The sequence below is a fragment of the Triturus cristatus genome, chromosome 4_1 (assembly GCF_964204655.1).
Source record: "Triturus cristatus chromosome 4_1, aTriCri1.1, whole genome shotgun sequence".
Taxonomy (NCBI): Eukaryota; Metazoa; Chordata; class Amphibia; order Caudata; family Salamandridae; genus Triturus; species Triturus cristatus.
The window spans coordinates 1,138,911,983-1,138,935,504 of NC_140585.1; the positions used below are offsets into that span (position 1 = coordinate 1,138,911,983).

At 48.1% G+C, this 23,522-nt stretch overlaps 1 protein-coding gene across 1 annotated transcript in view; it reads right to left on the reverse strand.

Annotated features, from left to right (window-relative positions):
- The window catches only part of LOC146856183 (coagulation factor XI-like), an 87,767-nt gene extending 68,564 nt beyond the window's left edge, over positions 1 to 19,203 (reverse strand). The window contains exon 1 of the mRNA XM_085654236.1: positions 19,108 to 19,203. The gene's annotated coding sequence lies outside the window, so the exon portion shown is untranslated. The remainder of the gene's footprint in view (positions 1 to 19,107) is intronic.
- Between the last annotated feature and the right edge of the window lie 4,319 nt (positions 19,204 to 23,522).

Sequence of the window (23,522 nt, forward strand, 5' to 3'; positions counted from 1 at the left end):
TAATCTTGTGCCTTTGAGGGGGTAGTACTGGCCAGAACTCCATATATGAGTAGGCATAGTGCACTCTTGAACATCAGTGCTGGTGAAAGGATAGCATGGGCCACAACATAAGCAAGCAACATAGAGCCCCCACCACCTGGTTTAGTTGAAAAATCAGCCCTAACTGGGCCGCAGTGCGCTCCATGCTCAACTGCACCTGCTGCAATATCGATAGCTACACTTCTGTTCAACACCCACACCTAACGTGCAGCACAACCTCGGTTCGCCAATGGGCACTTCTGCATGAATAGGTGCTTTATAGAGCGCCGCGCGTTGCCTTCTAATAAAAATTAGAAGAATTCTCACAACCTATATATTTTTTTTCCCCAAAATGACCCACAAACAGGGATCCAAGGAGAAACTGATGACGCAATTTCAAATCTAATCTCAGTTATTGAGGCATTGTGTTCAAATTCATGTAAGAAATGGGCACATTCTACATAAAAAAAATATATGTACGAGACACAAGAATTTATCGCTCTTCATTTGCTCTATACACGGGCATTAAAAGGATCACTACCCTCGGTTCTTCCAATAACTTCACAGCGCTAGAAACCAAAGGTAACAGTTGTTCTACTAAAACAAAGGCTAGAGCTGGTCAAGCACGGTGCATTCTTGTGCATAGGGGAACCTAAGCACGGAGAGAAGATATGTGCCCAGGGTCACACAATCTGGTCAAGCAACGGAAGCTTAGATAACTCTGGTCTCTTGGTGCCATCAGTATAAGTCTCTCGGAATGACTTCAGGGGCCAAATGCTGGTAAAATTGTGGACTGAGCTCACCGTCGCCTAGAGCAGAGCTTAATTTTGTTGGCATGTAGGTGCCCAAAGCTCATGTCAGGAGCTGCGGCCAGTGCAATAGTGTTCGGCACACCTAATACCAAGGATGCCGAGCCTTAAACCCCCCTGAGGCTTCTTTAAACTACTACCACACACTTCCTGCCCCTTTGTCTCACTCGCACAGGTTCCGGCTTTCTACCTTTGTGACGGTTCTGTCACTTGTCTTCTGCCCTTCTCCTTTGTGCGTTTCCTCGCTCTCTTGGATAATGTCTGAGTGCCGATGGATCCCACCAGCAACCACTGCTTCAAATTAAGCACTGCCTAAAGCACCCAATGAGAGAAGGAACATGAAATGCACATGGGACTCTCAGCTCATTGACTGACATTAGCACAAATTAACGTTCTTACCTGCCTTAAAGCACTGAACTCAGGGCTGGCTTTAGCGCCGGTGGCGCCGCATGTGACAATCTTTGTTGGCGTTCCCTTACTATCAAACTCCAACGGTGGGGCCCCGTTGCCTCTCCATAGCCTATCTGACGCATGGTTTTAATTTGTTATATAGCGTTACTCAGGGTAGGGTGTCACGTTGCTTTACATCACAAACATTCAGAGATAACGAATCCTACAGTCTGTAGGAAATGTTACATAAAAGAAGGACTACAGTATAGGAGCCACCAGTCATCCATACTGGCAGGCAGTATATTTAGTGCTTTGTCTGGAGAAGCACAAAACGCCGGATATAAAAACAAAGTGGCTACAGTCTGTAGGAAATGTTACATAAAAGAAGGACTACAGTATAGGAGCCACCAGTCATCCATACTGGCAGGCAGTATATTTTAAGAGTGCTTGGTCTGGAGAAGCACAAAACGCCGGATATAAAAACATAAGTGGCTAGCTTTGCTAATACAAATGTATTTCTACCCAAACAAACTTTTTTGCCACATTAGGATAATGAGACTGGGTTGGGGGGGGGGGGGGGGGAGGATCTGGGACGTTTTAAGAAATGGCTTACAGTTTACATGCAGCTCTTTGAAGCCAGTCTATAGCTCTCTATGGTATATTAGGGCTGTAAGTTGTGAACTGCAATTAAGACGAGTATCTGACAAAATCAGAATCCACTGAGCTATGAAAATACAGTTCTGTGATCTGCATAACGCATTCTTTGCAGTAACCCTCTGCTCTACTTTGTGATCAATTAAACAAGCATTATTAGAACATTGGAACGTTGGCAGCTCCATTGAAGACAATGGAGCGCTCCGGGCTAATACTGGCCGGTATAAGCCCGGAGCACCAACATTCCAATGATTGTCTTTGTTCACAGCTCTGGCTGTGAACAAAGACTTCAGGGAGCCTGAGGGGCTTTCAATCCCCTCGCGCTCCCTGAAGGGCTTTGTTTTGGTAGAACATTCTGCCCTCTAGTGGCAGAATGTTCTAATAGCCTTATAACCCTTCGTAGCAGGGCTATACCGCTGTTAATGGCCCGCTGCTGTTAAAGTCCCTCGCCTTCGGCTCGGGCCTTTAACGCTGCAGCGGGCCATTAACAGCCGGTATAGCCTGCTACGGCGGGCTATAAGGCTATAGAAGTGCAATAGGACTCACATTTGAGTTAGAGCTATGGCATAGCTCAGCTACCAGACAGAATTGCCACTTTGCAGGTGCATCGCTCTGTGAAACAGCCTGAAAGCCTAAAACAAGGTGAATAGCCTAGAAAAGAAGGCAGATCAGTATGACCAGGAGGAACCGCAGACGTATTGGGATGGCCAACGCAAGCAATGAGTGAAATACCCTGGGTGTGACCAAAGCATGCAAAGGCGGAAGAATTGGACCCATTTCACCAATAAAAATAAATAAATAATAAAGTATTCCTAAAATGGCACAAAGAACAAATGGCAATAAATGCTGATGCCAAAAGCAGATAGAGGAGATAACAGGTCTTCCATACAGCGCGCATGCGTGCTGCCTAGGCTCGGCTTAAAAAGGGAAGCTCTGCTGATCATAAAAACAAAGGATTCTGTGGAGGACAGTCTAAAAGGGGTCACTTTACTACTTCCTTCAGAGGAATGCTACGGAGATGGTCTAAGCAGAAGTGTCTGCATATCCATGCTAGGTGTGCAGGATACCTTGAAGCAAAAATGAATGAAGAATTAATCTACAGTCAGTGGTGATCCTCAAAATTTGCAACTGATTTGGCTCTGACCTTGAACACCCTTGGTCATTAAAAATGTGTGACAGAAAGAAGCTGGGGCTTCAAGCTGCAGACTCTGGAGGCAGATAAAATGGACAACCAGATGCTATTAAAAGCGGGTAAAAAAAATATTGAACTTTAGTTGCGCAAACACCTTTTACAATAGGAGAAAGATTGACAGCAAACGACATCCCCCAGGCCCTCGAAAAATAAAACATTAACAAAAAAAAGAACCCAAATTTAATCGATACACAGGCCCTTTTGGCTTGGCCTGTGGGAGGGCAAAGAAAAATATGCAGGATGGGGAAAGCAAGAGAGCTTGGGGAGAGAAGGAAACATGGAGAGCACTGGGGTTTGAGGCGGTGGAGTAGCACAGACAGTTTTAAAATGTTCGCTACTTTACAAAATGTAGTTTTCACTCACTTAGTACCCCCTACCAAACCCCATTCCTCAACTTCTACTGCCCCCTGAATCCCCTTTCATGCGCCCTGCTTGTCGTAGAATGTATTTTAACATTATGTGCCAGTGATTGTTGGAAAATCTGAAGCCCCCCCCCCCCCCCTTACTGATTGAGCTATGCCCCTGGGAACACATTGACCCACAGAGAGGCACTGCTCTCCAATATAGGGCCAAAGACTGTACCGTGGCTAGTTGCCCTACCCTGATGGGATATAGGCGGCAAACCTGCGGACCAGGACAAGAGGGGTGGGGCAGAGAAGAGCAGGGCCTCTGAGAACTCGTGGTTTACCAGGTAAAATGGAATGGTCTTTGCGTCATCCATACGACTTAAAAAATAATAAGTCCTTTACGTTTCCATACTCTCGCTATTTCACTCACTCCCGCTCGGACTCACACTCAGAACCTCCCAAGGGCTAGGCAGGGAGGGTGACATGTTCTGCATGGACCCTACAGCTCGGAAGCCTACGGGGCCCTCACGAACCCTGACGCCCGCCTGGAGTTCAACAGAACAGGATCAGACGTGGCCTTTCTGCCTCGCGCGGTTATTGGCTGGTACCCAACCACGAGGCCTCGTCTGGCACCCACACGCCCAAAAGAGGTCCCTGTTGCTCACCCCACCCAGTGGTAGAAGTGGGCAGGATCGGAAGGGCACTGTGTGCCCCTACTTTTAAAAATGTGTTTGTTCCCCAACTTTTGTTTTAAAAAAGTGCCCCGAGACGGCAAGAATAGTCCTACTTAATAATTATAACTTTCATTCAGCCTGTGTGGTGCACATCTAGGAAGGCCTCTGCAGTGCCCACAACGTCCTCCCCCTTCCCCTTTGTATCTACGGGCCTGCAAAACAACCCTGAAAGGGTCAGTCTTAAGTTAGCACGAAAACTGTAACCTCTGATGGCCCTGCTGCGATTCACACTTCATTTAGTGAGGACGCTGCCTGCCCCCACTGTGACCACTACAATGGTCACATCAGGATGCTTTGGTGGCCCCACCCTTGACCTCCCCTGCCCTTTATTTTCAGGCTCACGCAGACTGATCAACAGCACCTGGAAAGGAAGATAAGGGATTCGTGGCTTGCTGTAAATCTGCTATCCACCCGGAACTGGAAAATAGGAGGGCGGTGGCTGCTGTAGCAGAGCCCCTCCGCTGACCCAGCCCCAGCCCCACCAGCCTCTCCTGGAAATTGTTCTGCGTGCCTGCCCAGAGGTCCCCAAACCCTCCATTACAGCTCTGCTCTTTTCCCTGCACTGGGGCCTGCAAGGAGCCTGGACTGCCTCTGAACTCCACCCTCTAAAATAAAGATCAAGTTAGTTAAAAAATAAATAAATAAATAAATAAAATGCACTGGGTATTCTCTCTCCTTAACTGGAAAATATCAAATGTCTGATCTGCTATTTTTTAATGTGTACCACTGCTTTGTCTGTTCAGATATGTGGTCTTGTAAAACAAGCATTTGCAATGCAATTGGTCTCAGTACTGAAAGTTTGACCAATTGAAATTGTAAATAATTCACACGAATAGCTCAAACTTAGTGATGCGAGGCCTATTGCATTGCAAACATTTGCTTTTTTAGGCACGAGGAAAATAAGTGATTTGCCCACAATCATAGGATGCTTGAGCCTCCTACCAGACCCGAACCTGGTTCCCCAGCTTCAGTTTTGTAGGGCACCAAAATGGCTACTTCTAGAGTTGCTCCTCAGTAGCAGCCTCGTTCACTCTGAAGCAGGGTAGAGGTCAGACTAAGGGCTGACTAAATACGAAATAGAATCAGTTTCCAAGCATGTGAGCTGTGCTATTGCAAAGCCAGCGTTGCAGCACCACCCTGTGGTCTGTTGATAAATTGCAACATCAGTTCAACTTGGCTCGTGTACAAGTCAATATTAGTTGCAGATCGCTTTATATCACTTCTGCCGTTTCTAAGCATTATGTATACAATCTATCGATACTCAAATTAACCGATCTGGGAAGGATTAATTGGTTTTGCCTGCATGATCCATACACATGAGACGTCAATGACTAGTATTAATTGACTGAGGTATGTTGGCACCTTAGAAATACTGTCCATGGTTCCTGTTCGCTATTTCAGTGCGCTTTGTGTTGGTTACAAGGTGGAAGCCATGAGTGGCACACCCTACCACAAGGCTTGCACAGATATAGAAGAGCGCATTTACTCAGGTGGAGAAGTGCACATGGGTGGAGCTTTATTGACAACCAGGTCAAGTGCCAAATCATGTGCAATTAACCTGCTGGACAATTGTGTACAGGCTTTGACAACATTATACAGTCAGCGATGCACTGACGATCAGTTACAAATCCAAATTTGCACTGATATATCAGCTAAACATAACATTTTATTTTTCTACCAGTGGTAGGGTCCAAATATTTGTACAAAAATTCCCAGCAAAACTACATGCCACTTGTGCAGATCACAAGGCCTGGTCCATAGTGTTTCTCACCTGTGTCTCTGCACTAAAGAGAGCCAGTAAAGTGAATCCGTGGTCTCTGCTCAGTTCATGATGAAGCCTGCAGCCAGTGCTTAATTTGAGCCAGTGGTTGCAGGTGCAGATATTCGGTAGGGTGGTTCCATAGTTAAACACTCACCGCTGAGATCTGCTGGCCACAGAAAGGCTAATTGAGACCTCAATCCTTCAGAGGATGGTAAATTAAATATAATTTTACAGGGTAACAGTAACATTTACAATGCTTAGAAGTGTGGGTTAAAACTTGGCACGAAACAGGTTATTAACCTTAATATATGGACAATTATAGGATGGGATGTGATTAAGGCAGATGAGACGAACCCACCTGCCTAATGTTAACTTCATTTTTAGAGCCACTCGTGGCAGAGAACGCCGAGTGAGTCCATTGAGACCCACCTCCATCCCCGAAAGGAAGAGTCTTGCCTGTTCTATTGACCCCATCCCCATTACCCACTCGTTCTCTGTGGCCTGGATGTCCTTCAGTCTCAAATAAGAGTCCTCCCTATGTATGAATGGAGCCCTGAATAGTGAAGGGTGGCACGCATATAAGAAGTGTTCCCTTTTGTTTCCCTGACACCCCTCTTCACTTCTGTTCTCTCGCGCTTACCTACACTAAATTCTCCTCTTCATTAGTGCTTCGAAGTGGCGTAGTCAGCCATAAAGCGAATTCCCGCCACCAACTCCACACAGCCCTCTATCCCCTTGCAGTGCTCTGAAGCGGCCAGCAGATGACTTGAGCTTCTATGAACTAGTGCATACGATGGCTCCTGAACGCAGTGATGCAGTGTCTGGCTACGCCAAAGATCCATTTATTGTTTTATAAAACACAAACTCCACACAAGCAGATCTCAGAATGCTGGTCACAAGAAGGTGTTCGAACACATGACAACTGAATTAACTGGTGGCAGAGCAGATTGTTAACAATGCAATATCGGCCCTTGATTAGCAGTTGAGTCCAGAACAAGGAGTGTAAAATCCTGTGTAGAGGATGCTGTGGTGCAGGGAGGGCACACAAACTAAATTTAACAAACCGACTACACCGGAAAGGGTACCCGTGCACCCTAAACTGGAAACATGGTGAACAACAAGAGACGTGAGATTAGACTGTGCAACTGAATCTGGGACTAGTAGAAGGGCCATGAAGAGGCAGGACACACTGTTCCTACTCTGAAGAGCAGGGTGATCCTCTGGCTTGACAAAGCACCGTCTGGGTCATGCAGCTTCCAATCCACTTATGGCAAGTGTGTCTCTGAACCAGCGAGGAGAGCTTAGCCTCCGGCACAACACAGGAACCTCTGCCTCAGCAAGGGTTCGGCTGGGAGCTACCCCGGCCTGGACCCAATCCCATCTCTGCACAATACGACTTCTCTTCAACTCAAAGTCACAGGACTGCAAATCAGAGGATTGCATTCTGCCTTTACTTCTATTCTGTACGGCATGGCCCTAAAAAAAAATTAAAATTTGTCTAGAAGTTAAAAAAACATTACATTGCTTGTTAGAAAGATTATGTTAAAGGTGCAAACTATCATTCAGGCAGGAACCCAATTCAAAGGATATTCAGGAAGAAGCTGTCTTGCACTAACAGTGATCCATGACATTTATATCAAATATGCATACATATCTGCAGTATTGCAATGAAAACGGCTTTAAAGTAACTAGGCCAGACTGGCCATTCCAGGCATCAGGTATTTCCCAGGGCGACTGGAAGGATAGGCGTCCGGTTTGGTTTGTGGGGGCAGTTTTGTAGCTGTGCAGGAGTTTTAAAAAAAACACTGCAAAGTTTTGTATATTTGCAGGTTGTGGTCAACAATAAAAGTGCCGCGATGACTCGTGATCAACGTACCTGCTTGAGATGGGAGCGTGTTGTCTATTGGCTATTTTGACTCATCTAATGTAGCGCAGAGGGGTAATATGCCTGATGCAAAGAACATGTACCATGCATATCAAAGAGTAATATTTTTAAGTGCATAGTTCAGTGGGTTACTGCTTTGTGTTACTCGCCAAAGGCAGTGAAACTTGAATACATATGTACTATACTATGTTAGAGCAGCTAGCTGGCCGACATGAATATGAAGGAGCCCTTGTGGGTTTATGCGAGTCAGATCAGATTCTCCTGAAGAGTCCCTTTCTCTTCTGAGCCCTGCTTAAGATGTGTACAGGAGGAGCCCCTTTATTATGTCCTCAATGTTTGAGACAAAAAATACTCCTTGATTTCTGAAAAGTGAGAGAAAAATCATTAGGTAACACGTTGTTCCTGCTTATATTTCGCACGCTTTACATAAACCTGCATTCTCTATGAGGGTTTGCTTTTTCACGAATTAAACCCAAACAAACATTTTTATCCATTGTTTGAATTAAATAACGTTAAAAGCTGTAACTGGTCAGTGAAATGCAAAATGTAGTAAAAATTGGTATGTTTTGCTATTTCTTGCCACACCCCCGACTCCACCCACTGATCCAATCCTCTGGTTATTCCCACCCCCTAATTCTCCACCCACAGTTCCCCTACTCCCCCCAGTTGCCCTACTTTTTTTCCCCCACCCCTCAAACACCCATCTCCAAGGAGACTCACTGAGGCGCTGGTTGAAGTATTCTATTCCACTCTTATTGCTGCCGGAGTCTGCAGACTTGACTCACAAGCAGTCACCTCAAAGTAATTCAGGGCATGTGGGGGGAAGCAGGCTTCGCAAACAGTCCGCAAGGAAGGGGCCCGGGGCCGCCATCTATCCTGCATCCCCTGGCATATGCTGCGCAAGGTCTGTATTTAGCTCACATCTCTATTCACGATTGTTCTCTTGATGCGCAATTAAGATTCAGGAGAGAACATAAGATATCAAAAGGTGGGGCTAGCCTCCTGCATCTGTTACTCCTCGTCGTAAAGGTTGTGCTCGCTACAGAACAAGGAGAATGGGCATTCGACTTCTGTACACACATAATCTTACCCATGTTTCAGATATGTACGCAACACGTTGTCATCACAGACACCCAAATGCAGCTCTGTGGCAGATAAGAGGCCAAACTCTGAAGGGGCAAGGAAACAGTGGGTGAACTGATCCTGCCCATGTAATGCCTGCAACTGTTTGGTTAGGAGAGGTCACACATCTGTCACTTGTGTAAACGGAAGCGGCCCTCAACCACAAACATGGGCACGTATTTTCAAAATGTTTAACTGGTGGCACAAATGTCTCTAGCCAACACTAAAATAATTTCAGGCCAACAAAATATTCAGAGGACTAGTTAGAAGTGCTGTGAAACAATGCAATAAGTCTCGCGCCACGCTCCATATTAAAGTTTGCAGAAAACAAAATGCAGATTAGGTTAATAAGCGGCCACCATTACCGAAGCTGGCACCCCATGGGTGCTGTGTCCCTTATTGAAGTAAATAGTTCTCGGAACTGGTAATGAACAGTGTTGCCAGATTTTTAGACCCGTCCCAAGCCCAAAGCCACTCAAATATAAGGCCAAAATTAGCCCAATCAGACTAGTTTCAGCCCAAAAACCAGCCCAAATTAGCAAGTCTCCAATTATGCACAAATTGTCAGAAACATTTAACGACAAATATACATTCTATTCAATATACAGATGGTGGGAGGGTGTTAACTGGGCACCTGCCTTAATGCTATGAATTTTTAAGACCAGTTCTCACTGCGACTTCTAAGAGCCCCTGCAGCTCCACTCTGCCTATTGCTTAAAGATCCAGCTCCCCCCCCCCGAAATCAGCTCCAGTTCGAGCAGCAAACAGTGTGCGTCAGTGCGCGCCTTGGCATCAGCAATGTGGTGAAGCACAGAGTGTCAGATCCATGCCAGGACTGTGGTAAACAGATGCACGTGGTGCTGCCAGCAGGTGCGTGCGAGGTTGGGTGGACCCTGCACGACCGTTTTCGAAGCTGGGCTGGCCTACGAACAACCCATGTGGTCAGTTTTGGTTAGGGTGTTAAAAACACTCCCTTTACCTACGTCAACTTCCTGGCATCTATCAATATTCATCACTTCCTACAAATAGGGTGACCAACTAGCATGGGTGCAAATTCAGGACGGGAGGTCAAAATTCAGGACGGGAGGTCAAAATTCAGGACGGGAGGTCAAAATTCAGGACGGGAGGTCAAAATTCAGGACAAAACGTACGTTTACAGACACAAAGGAGGTTGCGTAATAGTTTACAAGTAATTCCATCTATATCCAAACATTCATCCATTTGAAAACGTACGTATCTTTCCATCCATCCCTCCATCCACACTTTCACTCATCCATTCATCCACCCTATCCATCCGTACACATCCATCCACTCTTCCACCCAACCATCTACTCATCCATCCAGCCATTTATCCACTCACCCATCCAGCCATCCTTTCACTTACTCATCCATCCACCCAGTTACTCATCCTACCACCCAGTCCCCTTTTCAGTCATCCATTCATCCTCCCTTTCTCTCTTCATTGACCGTTTCACTTAGCCATCATTCCTTCGATCCACCCCTACTTCAAATCATCCACTCATGAATCCATCCATTGACCCTATCACTCATCCATCCACTCATACATCCACCCATTCACTCACCGATCAGCCACCCTTTCACTCATCCATCCATCCGCTCATTATCCATCTATTCACCCTTCCATTCATCCGTTCACCCTTTCACTAATCCATCCAGCCATCCACCCCTCCCTTCACCTACTCACTCGCCCACCTTTTCCTCTTAATTATGAACTGAGCCTTTGTCTGCAGAGTTGCAGACAGAAGAGGCCCATCTAGAATTTCGCCCTTGCTGTCTTCCTAAAGCAAGGGGTGGGGTGGGGGACGGTTCACTATGCACCTGCACATAGGCAATCTAAAAAAGTGGAAGTCATGCATTATGCACAGTGCCAGGCCACGAGGTGATTGTGACATGGTGTTTCCAGGGCTTTATGCGGGATGAAAAAACTGGGGGGGGGGGGGTGTCTCCAAGGGGCGTGTCTGATGTAATTAATGGTGTTGCTTAAGACAACTAAGCTAAAAATCTGTGCTTAGCATTGTGTATCGCCGGACTGGTATTTTGCCTCTGTCATTGCATCCAGATAGAGATTAATAGAGATATATATCACAACAAGTAACGTTACACCTAAAACAAGCCAGAACCATTTGCTTTGGTAATGGTTGTTAGTTTCATAAAATAAAAATAAAAATGCAGCAACAATGGCTTAATTGAATATAATATTGAAACTGCACTTTTCTAAAATGAGACGGAAAGAATTCCCTGCCCCAATCGCCACTCTGTCTATTGCTTAAAGACTCAGCACCCCCCCCCCCCCTGCCGACATTTGGCTCTAGTTGCGCCTCTGACTCACTCACCTGAGGTCAGGGCAGGCGTTGAAGTCCGGACTCAGCAACTGCGGGTGCCGCCGGGCAGCCTGCTGCTGTGCTGCGTGACTCCAGGCTGTGCTGTCAACTGGTGGTGGGCTCACTGGGCTGGCTAGCCTGCGCAGCGCAGAGAGCGCTGCCTGCGAGCACCACCCGCCGCTGCCTGTGGCCTGGGTGACCACCAGTGGACCACAGTGGGCGGCAGCAGCAGGGACACCACATGCGTCCGACTCCAGTCCAGTCGGACGCCTCATGAATCCATGATGCGTGATGCGTCCACTCTGAGTCCTGGCGAGAGCCAAAAGTAAGAGCTCTGTGACTCTGTCAGGTCACGCACCGTGACGCACGCACGCAGTCCAGCCAGCATAGAGAACCGCAGGGGCTGACCCCCACATTGACCCACACACGACGCATGTGCAAAGTGCACTGAACGCGACGGACTCCTCGTGGTCGGCGTCCGCCCAGGCCAAAAAATTGCGTACAACCTTTAAAATCTAGCCCAAAAAGTAGCCCCCCCGCCAGGCATGGTTTTTTCCCGCACAACTGGGGAAAAAAGTCGCCCAATTGTGCAGGAAATAGCCCAACCTGGCAACATTGGTAATGAATGCTCCAGAGTTAAGACCGTAAAAGATCAAAACCTCATGGACGGTACCAATTGGAGACAGGGTGGTAATAAGGAGGGACTAACAAGCCTCATTATGAATACCATGGCAGCGTTGCAATTGGCTTAAGGGAGAGGAGGTAGGCTGCACGCTTCCTGTTTAGCAGGAAAACAGGACACTACCAGGAGCTGCAACATCACAGGACTGAGAAAGTGAAGTCTTTTTTTAATATTTCAAATTCCCTGCGCGAATCCTCGCCCCGCCCCCCTGCGGGTCATGGCAGCCGTGATTGGAATGAGCATGCATGTACGAAATAAAATACCTTGCCCGTCTAGTGGTGCTGGAACAATTTTCTTTGAAGTCACAAAATTTGTGAAAAATTCTACATCACAAATTTCAAGTGTAGCAGATTTATTCAGCAAGAGTGTGGTAAAGGGAGAGGTACGCAGCGGTGGTGCAATTTGGAGCACACTGTTGCAGATATATTACTAATGCATGGTTTGGTAGCTTACTGTCCATTTCCTATTCAAATGGCCACTAAATATATAGAGAAATACAGTCTTACTAATAAAACTATACAGCGCACAAACGAGAATGTGTGGGAATCTGGTTTCTACGGTGCATCAGAGTGTGTTAATTTGTTGTGATCCTATTCAAATCTTTATCACCACACTTCAGAAGCGCCAACAAAACGTGCTCCATTTGTGCTTTACAGGCATTTAAATTGGTTTAGAAAAAAGTGACATCCTACAGGCTTTCCTTTCACTCTACCTGTACCAAGCAAGATTGTGGCATAGTACCCATATCAAAAACCTCCCCTTTAATCCCTTTGGGGCTGACACTGCACTCTTTCCCCAGTGCATCTGCTACTGGCAGAGCTAGAAAGGATCTGGAGCTTAACAAAAAATGTTTAAATGGAAAAGGCTGGTGGGCCAAGCGAAATTGCTTCCATGTCACCGCCCCCACCCCACTCATTAGAGCAATGACTTTACTATTCCTCATCAGAGCATCTAGGAGAAAGGGGAGTGTTTCTTGACCGCATCTGGTGGGGATTTGGTTACTCAGCCTCCCCAGTTTTGAGAAAGGCATCGCTGGAGAGTCAAAAAAATTAGTACTATTGAGTTGGATACCAATAAGCATATTATTCAGTGCCAAGATGCCTACAGGTGAACATAAGCTTTACAAATACACCTTATGTTATGTGATGTAAAGGTGAGAGCCTCCCCTTTACAGTGATGCCTTTCTCAAAACTATTCCTGCTCATGGATTTTGAATGGTCAACTGTCGCCAAGGTGGAGCCACTAGAGTCAGGAATTTTTATTATTTTGGGGGTTAGCCCACTTCACATGTGGAGTGGAAAAAGGCTTTATGCTCAAAGTGGGGTTAGTGCACAAACCATGCATTCCTACTGGTCTACTTGCACGGTTTGGGGAACGCACACCTTTGCACCATACAAGGGCAGAGACTGGTGTACGAAATTACGGCATATGATGCATTTCAATGACAATTCTGCTACATTGCACTGGGACCAGCCAGACCATGACAGGTTATTCAAAATTCAGCCTGTCGTCGCACTTGGGTCTGCCAGATTTCCAGAGCTTTATACTCCTGGAAAGAGTATAGCCATTGCGGAGTCCTTGATCCTATTGAAAGAGCAGCTGCTGTTCAGGCAGTACATTGCGAGCGAAAATGCTTGCTGTTGTATCAAGTTGTGCATATGCTGTGTGAGCTCCAATGGGTATGTATACAGCTTTAGAGTGTATACAGGCAAGGGCTCCACTCTAAACCAGATATGTTCCTTTTTTTAAATTGCCCTCCCTGAAAGGTTATCATAATTTTTTTGCCTTGCTCTGACCGGTTTGTTGGCCATAGGACTCTGGGTACTTTACCACTGCTGACCAATGCTAAAGTGCATGTGTTTCTCCCCTAAACATGGTGAAATTGGTGTATACACACAATTGGCATATTTAGTTTACTTGCAAGTACCTTGTAAAGGAGTATACCATATGCCTATGGCCTGTAAATTCAGTGTTGCTAGTGAGCCTGAAGCTTTCCCACTGTTGTATTTATTGCAGTGTGGATAGTATTTTGCACTCTTACCCCCGCCCCCTCCTCGCCCGAGTTCAATGTTTTGTACTGCTTTACAAATAGTAGTGGCTACAGTATATGGGCCTTGTTACTAGTTTGGCAGTGCAGGAGTCAGACAGCTCAGCACTTCCAAACCCATGTACGAACCGCCAGCCAGGTCAGGAGTTCTCCTGGTCTGGTGGGCTGTTCTTTAGAGTTCCCAGCACGGTGCCTATACTGGGCAGCACAATGGGAACATCAAAGGCAGCACCTGCATGGCCTGCTGCAGGTACTGGGGTGCATGCACACAGGGAGGCGCATGGCATGTAGGGGGCCCCCTCTGTTTCCTCTCTGCCACAGTCTTCGTGGCGGGCTCACGGCCATGAAAATTATGGCAGAGAGTAAACTTATAATATGCTTGGCGGGACCGTGGTGGCTATCCCATCAAGCATGTTGCGACCTCAGGACCTCTGCACAACTGCCAGGAAACTGTGGTTCCCTGGCAGTTGCGGTCCCAGGGCGGTCTGACCTCCCTAGTCGTAATAGGGCGGTCGGGAGACCGTCATTGTAAATCTGCCACTCAGTGGACCGCCAAACTCATAATAAGGCCCAAAGTATTAATAATTTATATTGCTGCTACTTTAATATATTATTCAAATCTATTATTTATGTAAAAAAAAATTTACAAAAAGTTTGACATCGATATTAATGGCGTCGATATGTAACTAAACTTGACTGGTTGAGAGGATGTTTTGAATGGGGATTCCATCCTGTGGCGGCTCACCGAGGAAGTGCTGCGGGCGGGTGGTAGTGGAGTTCAAAGTCAAAGTCAGCTTTATTTCAAATGTATTGTAACAATCATAAAAAGCACAGATAAAATACATCGCAAATTTAAAAAACAGATACACATTTTTGTCTGATAAAAAGTACATTTCATGTATATTTAGATTACATAATCACAAGTATGATAAAAAGAATAGAAACGATACATCTAAAATGAGCCGCCTCCTCATTCCTAGATTGCAATACTCTTTGATGCAGTGGTTTTTTTTTAAAACAGACATCCTCCAAGCTACATTCTCGTTTTCTAAAAGCTGAAGCTAAATGAACAGGGGGCGGCATTGTCTCAAGCCATAGTTCTGTAAAATTGGAACTATCCAAGTCTTTCTTAACTCCTTATAGAGTTTACAGAATAGTGGAGTTCAAAATACCGCAGACAGGAGTATGGCAAGTGATTAAATAAATAAAACTATTTACCTTGCACTCGCTGCATCACCAAGTTGGTGATGCAGCGAGTGCAAGGTAAATAGTTTTATTTATTTAATCACTAACCTTACTCCTGTCCGTCGTATGGCGGACTCCACTATCCCGCGCCCTGCCCGTCCCCCACCACGGCCCATCCACCCCGCTGCACTCCCTCAGCGAGCCGCAGCTGCTGTGGCATGTGAACGCATTGGGCCCTTGAATGGCGGAGGCATGTTGATGTGAGTACACTGTTCTGTGGGATTGTGCCATGTGGCTGGCAGCATGAAAGTCTTGTGTGGTGCGTCACTAGCCCGTGAACACATTGGGTTTAAGCCGTTGGGGCCTTGACATGGCTTTATAGCTCAGCCTTCCGTAGGCTTAGTTTCGATATTATGATACTGTGATTAGTATCTGTTCTTTGAAACTAGCACTTTCAGGAGGTGCCAACACCAGCCAGTTGTAAGTGGTGGATTAACTTTAAAAATGTAGTGCCAGATTTACTTTGTTTTATGGATACTCTTGCAATAGCAGCAGAGTATTCTTACTGCCAAGTTAATGGTCTGCCTGCCCGATTGATATATAGACAACCATTGGTTTAACCATGGTGACGAGTACTCCTATCTCTGGTATGGTCCTGCCCCGACAGAGTAAGGGCCATCAGAGGCCGACCTCTATGTCTGACCACTTAATTTAGATGGGTGAGCATACAGGTCTTTTTTCACTGCCTGTCACCACCTGGAATTCCTTGGTGGTAAGCAGCACTGAAAGGACCCTCACTCGCCACGAAAGGTACCTCTTATGGTGAGTGGGGCAATTTTTTTATTTTCAAAATGAAAATACAGCTTTGGGATTTTGTTTTTGGAAATAAAATTGATGCACAGCTCCGTCATATTGATGGAGCTGTGCATCAAGCATAAAAAAAGGCATCCACAGGAACCACAGTGGTGGTGGTTCCTGCCAATGGAGGCAGTTTCTAAAATTGGCAGGTGGAGTAGTCTCAGCATATCAAAAATTAAGTCTTTCGCCAAGCCAACAAAGTCTTCTCAGCTAACCTAAATTTAAGTCAGGCAGTTCGTAAGAAAGCCTTTTTGTTTTTCAAACTAAACTGCAGGTGTCCAGCCTGCTGCAACTTGCTTTTATTCTGCCCACTTTCCCATAAAGGCCCCAAAACTTAAGTCCATACATAGCTGAGGTACATATTTTTTTTTTATTCTGCTGTCTATTGAGATGCACAAATTGACAACCAGCATTCCCATATGTCTCCATATACAAGTTGACCCCAATTTTTGTTGGTGGGTGGCCCATGATTGGAAAAAGCTAAAACCGCAACATGGACATAGCAAATTATTTTTTGACTGAAACAGTTTTTGCAATGTGGGTAGCTGTGGATTTTGGGGCTTACCTGGGTCGCCACCCAGGAAAACCTACCAAATACACAAATTAATGAAAACTAGACAAATGGGTGAGTCCAGGGGCCTGTGTGACTCTAGATAATTCTACCCAGAATCTCGTGCAACCTCAGTTTATCTAAAGAAACTGGGTGTTTTTCCCCTCATTCCTGTGACAGAAAGTGGTGGATTATATGGGAATCCACAAATTTCCTACGACTCAGTATTCCCACATGCCTTGTGTGGCTAGGCCTAGTGCCAGTGACAGGAAAGGGCCCCAAACGCAACATAAATGCATCACATTTTTCGCAATGACAATGTACCCATTTTGTATAATGTGGGTAGCTGTGAATTTTGAGCCCTAGTTTATTTGGCACCTAGGCAAACCAAGAAAACTTGCACATTTTTTTTTTAAATTAGACACTCAGGTGAGTCCAGGGGTTCATTACCTGCATAGCTCAGACTAGGTAACTAAGCCCATGCAAACCTCCAACGTTGGTAAGAAACACATTTTCTTCACATTTCTGTGATGGAAAGTTCTGGAATCTGCAGAGAGCCACAAATTGTCTTACCACACAGAGTTCCCACATGTCTCCTGATAAGACCAGTACCCCACTTATGTGGGTAGACTAAGAGACCAAGACAAAAAAGGCCTTAAAATCTACAAGTGATAGCAATAGGGGTATACGGGGCTGTTTTGTGCCACCCATGCAAACCTGAAGGACAGACATTTTTTAAAACTAGATAATCAGGGGAATTCTAGGATGGTGTGCCTTGCATGGATCTCACAAGGTTCTCTTAACCACAATGCCATGCAAACCTCAAACTATGCCTTAAGATACCAGTTCCTTACATTTCTGAGTTGGAAATATCTGGAGTTGGCAGGAATCCACAAACTTCCTACCATGAAGCATTACCCCACTTGTGTCGAAAAAATGCTGCCCCACTTGTGTGGCTAGGCCTAGTGCCCACAACAGAAGTGGACCAAACCGAGGGCAATGGGAATTTATGACTCCTCAGATTCCAGAACTTTACGTCACAGAAATGAGGAAAATAGGTTTCTTCCGAAAGTTGGATGCTTGCATGGGCTTTTGGATAAAACCTAGTGGGAACCAAACAAGTCACAAAGTTGTAACCCCCCCCCCCCTTCCCCAGTGTCTAGTTTTTACAATGTGTAGGTTTACTTGGCTTGCCTAGGTACTGGCTGAGCTATGGCCCAAAATACACAGCTACCCACATTGGAGAAAAAGGTGCCGTTTCAGGTTCAAATATGTGATGTGTCCATAGATAGATAGATAGATAGAGAGAGATCCAGCACAAAACTAGCACGGCTTATCAGCCGTGAGGGTTTCCAGGCAATGTCCATGGGGACAGGGAGATTAAGTAATTTGCCCAGAATCACATGATGTTGAGCCGATGCTGAGACTTTAACCTGGATCCCCAGCTCCAGAATCAACAGCTCTGGCTGCTGCGCCACATATGCACTTGGGGGGGGATAAAAAAACTACATTAATTCTGGCTGCATCATAGCACTTTTTTAAATTCCTTTTAGCAGTGCTACTGTAAAGCAGGTCTACAAGAACTTTCTAGATAAGGGATACCTTCTACATAATCTTGTTTCATTGTTAGTGCTCAAAATGGTAGGTTTACAAAATTCCTATGAAATAAATACATTTAACTGACGCTCATGCAAACATTCCAGAAGCAGTATCACGCAAGACGCACACCTCGCCCGACTGCGGAGCAGCGTACAATACAGGGAGAATTATCAGGGCCGGCCGCCCTTCAACATGGGCGAGCTGGGCCCGTCATGGGCCACTTTTCTGAGGGGCGCGTGGAGCTGTGTGCAGAAGGTATACCCACAGCAGCGCCCCTCATCTTGCGCCAGCCGTGTCCCGGTCTGATTTGGCAGTTTAAAGCCGTTTTAGTCCTTCAGTATAATACAGCGGGAATTTTTTTTTTAAACCCCTTTAGTCCTCTTCCTTGCCCTCCCTTCACCAGCTGACCCCTGCTGGCAGACATCAACAAATCCTTCATCTATGTGGGGCAGCTAAGCAATCGGTGATTAAGGTGAGCAGGGAGTTGTTTGTGCTAAGTCCCTGCTCAGGCAGGTTCTGACCAGTTAACACAAACGGGACCTCCTATGCCTAGTTTAACTCACTAACAGCAGCAAGGGCGACGCATTTTTTCCACCCACGCCCAGGGGCGCTATGTTAGCAAAGGCCGACTCTGCCTGCATGTTACACCACAGTGGCCTTGCGGGGACCACGGAAGGCAGTAAGGCTCTGGGGCCGGTTGACTGAGGTCCTAAAGAGACACGGACCACAGGTGACCCTTAGGCACCGGCTAATCACCCGCCTTCCCAACATGACGCTGTGCGTAGGTAACACTATGACATCTTCACCAATTACCACAAGTTACAATGAAACCTTCAATTAAACGTCCAATTCGATATCACGTTACCCTGAAACTCTCATCCGCACCCCTTATTAAAGATGCTCTTAGTTGATGGAGATTTTTTTTTCTCACCTTGTGCCGTCTCTACCGGGAGCTGCTGCCTCTGTTCGGGTGGATGAGAAAGCGCCTCTCGTGGACAAAGAGCGCGTTATTTAAGACGCGGCTGAGGGGCGGGGCTAGCTAACGCGGAGGGGCGACGGACAAGAGGTGAATGACAGAGACAGGCCGAGTAGTGAAGGGAGCAGGTGATTGCGTTAAATCAGGGAGGAACAGTGCTTTAAGTGGGATGAAAAAACTGGGGGTCTCTCAAAGGGGCGCGACGGATGTAATTAAGGGTGTGGCTTAAAAGCCCAGAAACTGAAAATCTATGCTTATCATCATAGTGTGCCACCTAGCTGGTATTTTGCAACTTCTGTCATTACAGCCAAATAAATGATGCAACAATTAACATTACACTTACAACAAGCCAGTACTATTGGCTTTGTCAATGGTTGTTAGTTGCATGAGATAACAAGCATTTGCAATGCAATAGGTCTCGCATTTATAAGAGTTTGAGCTATTGGCATTGCAAAATTACAATGCCTTTTATTTATGTTTTGGTTTTAAAAAAAATAAAAGGCATTGTCATTTACAATGTCAGTAGCATAAACTCGCCGAAAAGCAGTGTGTGGAGTGCAGCAGTGTGTGGAGTACAGCAGTGTGTGGAGTACAGCAGTGTGCGGCGTGCAGCAGTGTGTGGCGTGCAGCAGTGTTTCGTGTAGCAGTGTGAGGCATGCAGCACTGTGTGGCGTGCAGCGGCGTGCAGCAGTGTGCGGTGTGCAGCAGTGTCGTGCAGCATGCAGCAGTGTCGTGCAGCATGCAGCAGTGTCGTGCAGCATGCAGCAGTGTCGTGCAGCAGTGTTGTGCAGCGTGCAGCAGTGTCGTGCAGCGTGCAGCAGTGTCGTGCAGCGTGCAGCAGTGTCGTGCAGCAGTGTGCAGCAGTGTCGTGCAGCAGTGTGCAGCAGTGTCGTGCAGCAGTGTGCAGCAGTGTCGTGCAGCAGTGTGTGGCGTGCAGCAGTGTTTCGTGCAGTAGTGTGCAGCGTGCAGGAGTGTGAGGAGTGCAGCAGTGTGAGGCGTGCAGGAGTGTGAGGCGTGCAGGAGGGTGAGGCGTGCAGCAGTGTGCGGCATGTAGCAGTGTGAGGCGTACAGCAGTGTGAGGCGTGCAGCAGTGTGCGGAGTGCAGCAGTGTGAGGCGTACAGCAGTGTGAGGCGTGCAGCAGTGTGAGGCGTGCAGCAGTGTCGTGCAACATGCAGCAGTGAGTAATGCAGCAGTGTGCAGCAGTGTGTGCCATGCAGCAGTGTGTGGCGTGCAGCAGTGTTTTTCGTGTAGCATTGTGCGGCGTGCAGCAGTGTGCGGCGTGCAGCAGTGTGTGGCGTGCAGCAGTGTGAGGTGTGCAGCAGTGTTTTGTGTAGCAGTGTGAGGCATGCAGCAGTGTGCGGCGTGCAGCAGTGTGTGGCGTGCATCAGTGTGAGGTGTGCAGCAGTGTTTTGTGTAGCAGTGTGAGGCATGCAGCAGTGTGAGGCGTGCAACAGTATGGTGTGCAGCAGTGTGAGGCGTGCAGCAGTGTTAGGCGTGCAGCAGGGTAAGGCATGCAGCAGTGTGAGGCGTGCAGCAGTGTGAGGCATGCAGCAGTGTGAGGCGTGCAGCAGTGAGGCGTGCAGCAGTGTGAGGCATGCAGCACTGTGTGGCGTGCAGCGGCATGCAGCAGTGTGCGGCGTGCAGCAGTGTGCTGCGTGCAGCAGTGTGCAGCAGTGTGCGGCGTGCAGCAGTGTGCGGCGTGCAACAGTGTGTGCCGTGCAACAGTGTGTGCCGTGCAGCAGTGTTTCGTGTAGCATTGTGCGGCGTGCAGCAGTGGGAGGCGTGCAGCAGTGTGAGGCGTGCAGCAGTGTGAGGCGTGCAGCAGTGTGAGGCGTGCAGCAGTGTGAGGCGTGCAGCAGTGTGAGGCATGCAGCTGTGTAATGCAGCAGTGTGCGAAGCAGTGTGTGGCGTGCGGTAGTGTGCGGCGTGCAGCAGTAGCAGTGTGTGGCGTGCAGCAATGTTTTGTGTAGCAGTGTGAGGCATGCAGCACTGTGTGGCGTGCAGCGGTGTGCAGCAGTGTGCGGCGTGCAGCAGTGTCGTGCAGCATGCAGCAGTGTCGTGCAGCATGCAGCAGTGTCATGCAGCATGCAGCAGTGTCGGGCAGCATGCAGCAGTGTTGGGCAGCATGCAGCAGTGTCGTGCAGCATGCAGCAGTGTCGTGCAGCATGCAGCAGTGTCGTGCAGCAGTGTGCAGCAGTGTCATGCAGCAGTGTGCAGCAGTGTGTGGCATGCAGCAGTGTTTCGTGCAGCAGTGTGTGGCGTGCAGCATTGTTTCGTGCAGTAGTGTGCGGCATGCAGCAGTGTGCGGCATGCAGCAGTGTGCGGAGTGCAGCAGTGTGAGGCGTGCAGCAGTGTGAGGCGTGCAGCAGTGTGAGGCGTGCAGCAGTGTGAGGCGTGCAGCAGTGTCGTGTAACATGCAGCAGTGAGTAATGCAGCAGTGTGCAGCAGTGTGTGCCATGCAGCAGTGTGTGGTGTGCAGCAGTGTTTTTCGTGTAGCAGTGTGCGGCGTGCAGCAGTGTGCGGCGTGCAGCAGTGTACGGCGTGCAGCAGTGTGAGGCGTGCAGCAGTGTTTTGTGTAGCAGTGTGAGGCATGCAGCAGTGTGAGGCGTGCAACAGTATGGCGTGCAGCAGTGTGAGGCGTGCAGCAGTGTGAGGCGTGCAGCAGTGTGAGGCGTGCAGCAGTGTGAGGCGTGCAGCTGTGTGAGGTGTGCAGCAGTGTGAGGCATGCAGCACTGTGTGGCGTGCAGCGGCATGCAGCAGTGTGCGGCGTGCAGCAGTGTGCGGCGTGCAGCAGTGTGCAGCAGTGTGCGGCATGCAACAGTGTGTGCCGTGCAACAGTGTGTGCCGTGCAGCAGTGTTTCGTGTAGCATTGTGCGGCGTGCAGCAGTGGGAGGCGTGCAGCAGTGGGAGGCGTGCAGCAGTGGGAGGCGTGCAGCAGTGTGTGGCGTGCAGCAGTGAGCGGCGTGCAGCAGTGTGCGGCGTGCAGCAGTGTGAGGCGTGCAGCAGTGTGAGGCGTGCAGCAGTGTGAGGCGTGCAGCTGTGTAATGCAGCAGTGTGCGAAGCAGTGTGTGGCGTGCGATAGTGTGCGGCGTGCAGCAGTAGTAGTGTGTGGCATGCAGCAATGTTTTGTGTAGCAGTGTGCAGCATACAGCAGTGTGCGGCGTGCAGTAGTGTGTGGCTTGCAGAAGTGTGCGGCGTGCAGCAGTGTGTGGCGTGCAGCAGTGTGTGGCGTGCAGCAGTGTGTGGCGTGCAGCAGTGTGAGGTGTGCATCAGTGTGAGGCGTGCAGCAGTGTATGGCGTGCAGCAGTGTCATGCAGCATGCAGCAGTGAGTAATGCAGCAGTCTGCAGCAGTGTGTGGCGTGCAGCAGTGTGTGCTGTGCAGCAGTGTGTGCCGTGCAGCAGTGTTTCGTGTAGCATTGTGCAGCGTGCAGCAGTGTGTGGCGTGCAGCAGTGTGTGGCGTGTAGCAGTGTTTTGTGTAGCAGTGTTTTGTGTAGCAGTGTGCGGCGTGCAGCAGTGTGAGGCGTGCAGCAGTGTGAGGCGTGCAGCAGTGTGTGGCGTGCAGCAGTGTGAGGCATGCAGCAGTGTGAGGCATGCAGCAGTGTGAGGCATGCAGCAGTGTGAGGCATGCAGAACGGAGACGACTGTGTGGAGCTGTGAGTGGCGTTGTTATAGGCTATCTCTGCAACCCATAGCAAGTCGACCCATTCTTCCCTGCCCTGGTCCACAAAACATCGCAGTTTACTGCGCAATTCTGGAAGACTTGGTGCACTGCGCTGCATGTTAAGACCGCCCTGTCCACCAGCTACCACCCTCAAACGGACGGCCAAACCGAGCGCCTGAACCAAACGCTCAAACAGTATCTGCGATGTTTTGTGGACCAGGGCAGGGAAGAATGGGTCGACTTGCTATGGGTTGCAGAGATAGCCTATAACAACGCCACTCACAGCTCCACACAGTCGTCTCCGTTCTATAGCAACTATGGCCAACATCCCAGGTTCTTGCCATTTCTACATCCGTTCAGAGAGGACAGGATTCCCGCCACAGCGGACAGGGTGGCACACATAAAAGACACGTTGATGCGCTCAAGGGCTGTCCTAATAGAGGCCAAGAGAAAATACAAGGCTGCGGCAGACAGGAAGAGAAGGCCCGGGCCACTGTACCGCACTGGAGACTACGTCTGGATTTCCACAAGAAACATGAGGTTTCGCAAGAACAGTGTGTTCCATCCCAAGTACATGGGCCCCTATCGAATTGCCAAGTGTATGGGTCCCGTGAACGTGAAGGTGTGCTTGCCCCAGTCATTGCGGATACACCCTGTCTTTCATGTATCATTGCTCAAACCTGCACCCTCCAAGCCGTCTGGGACA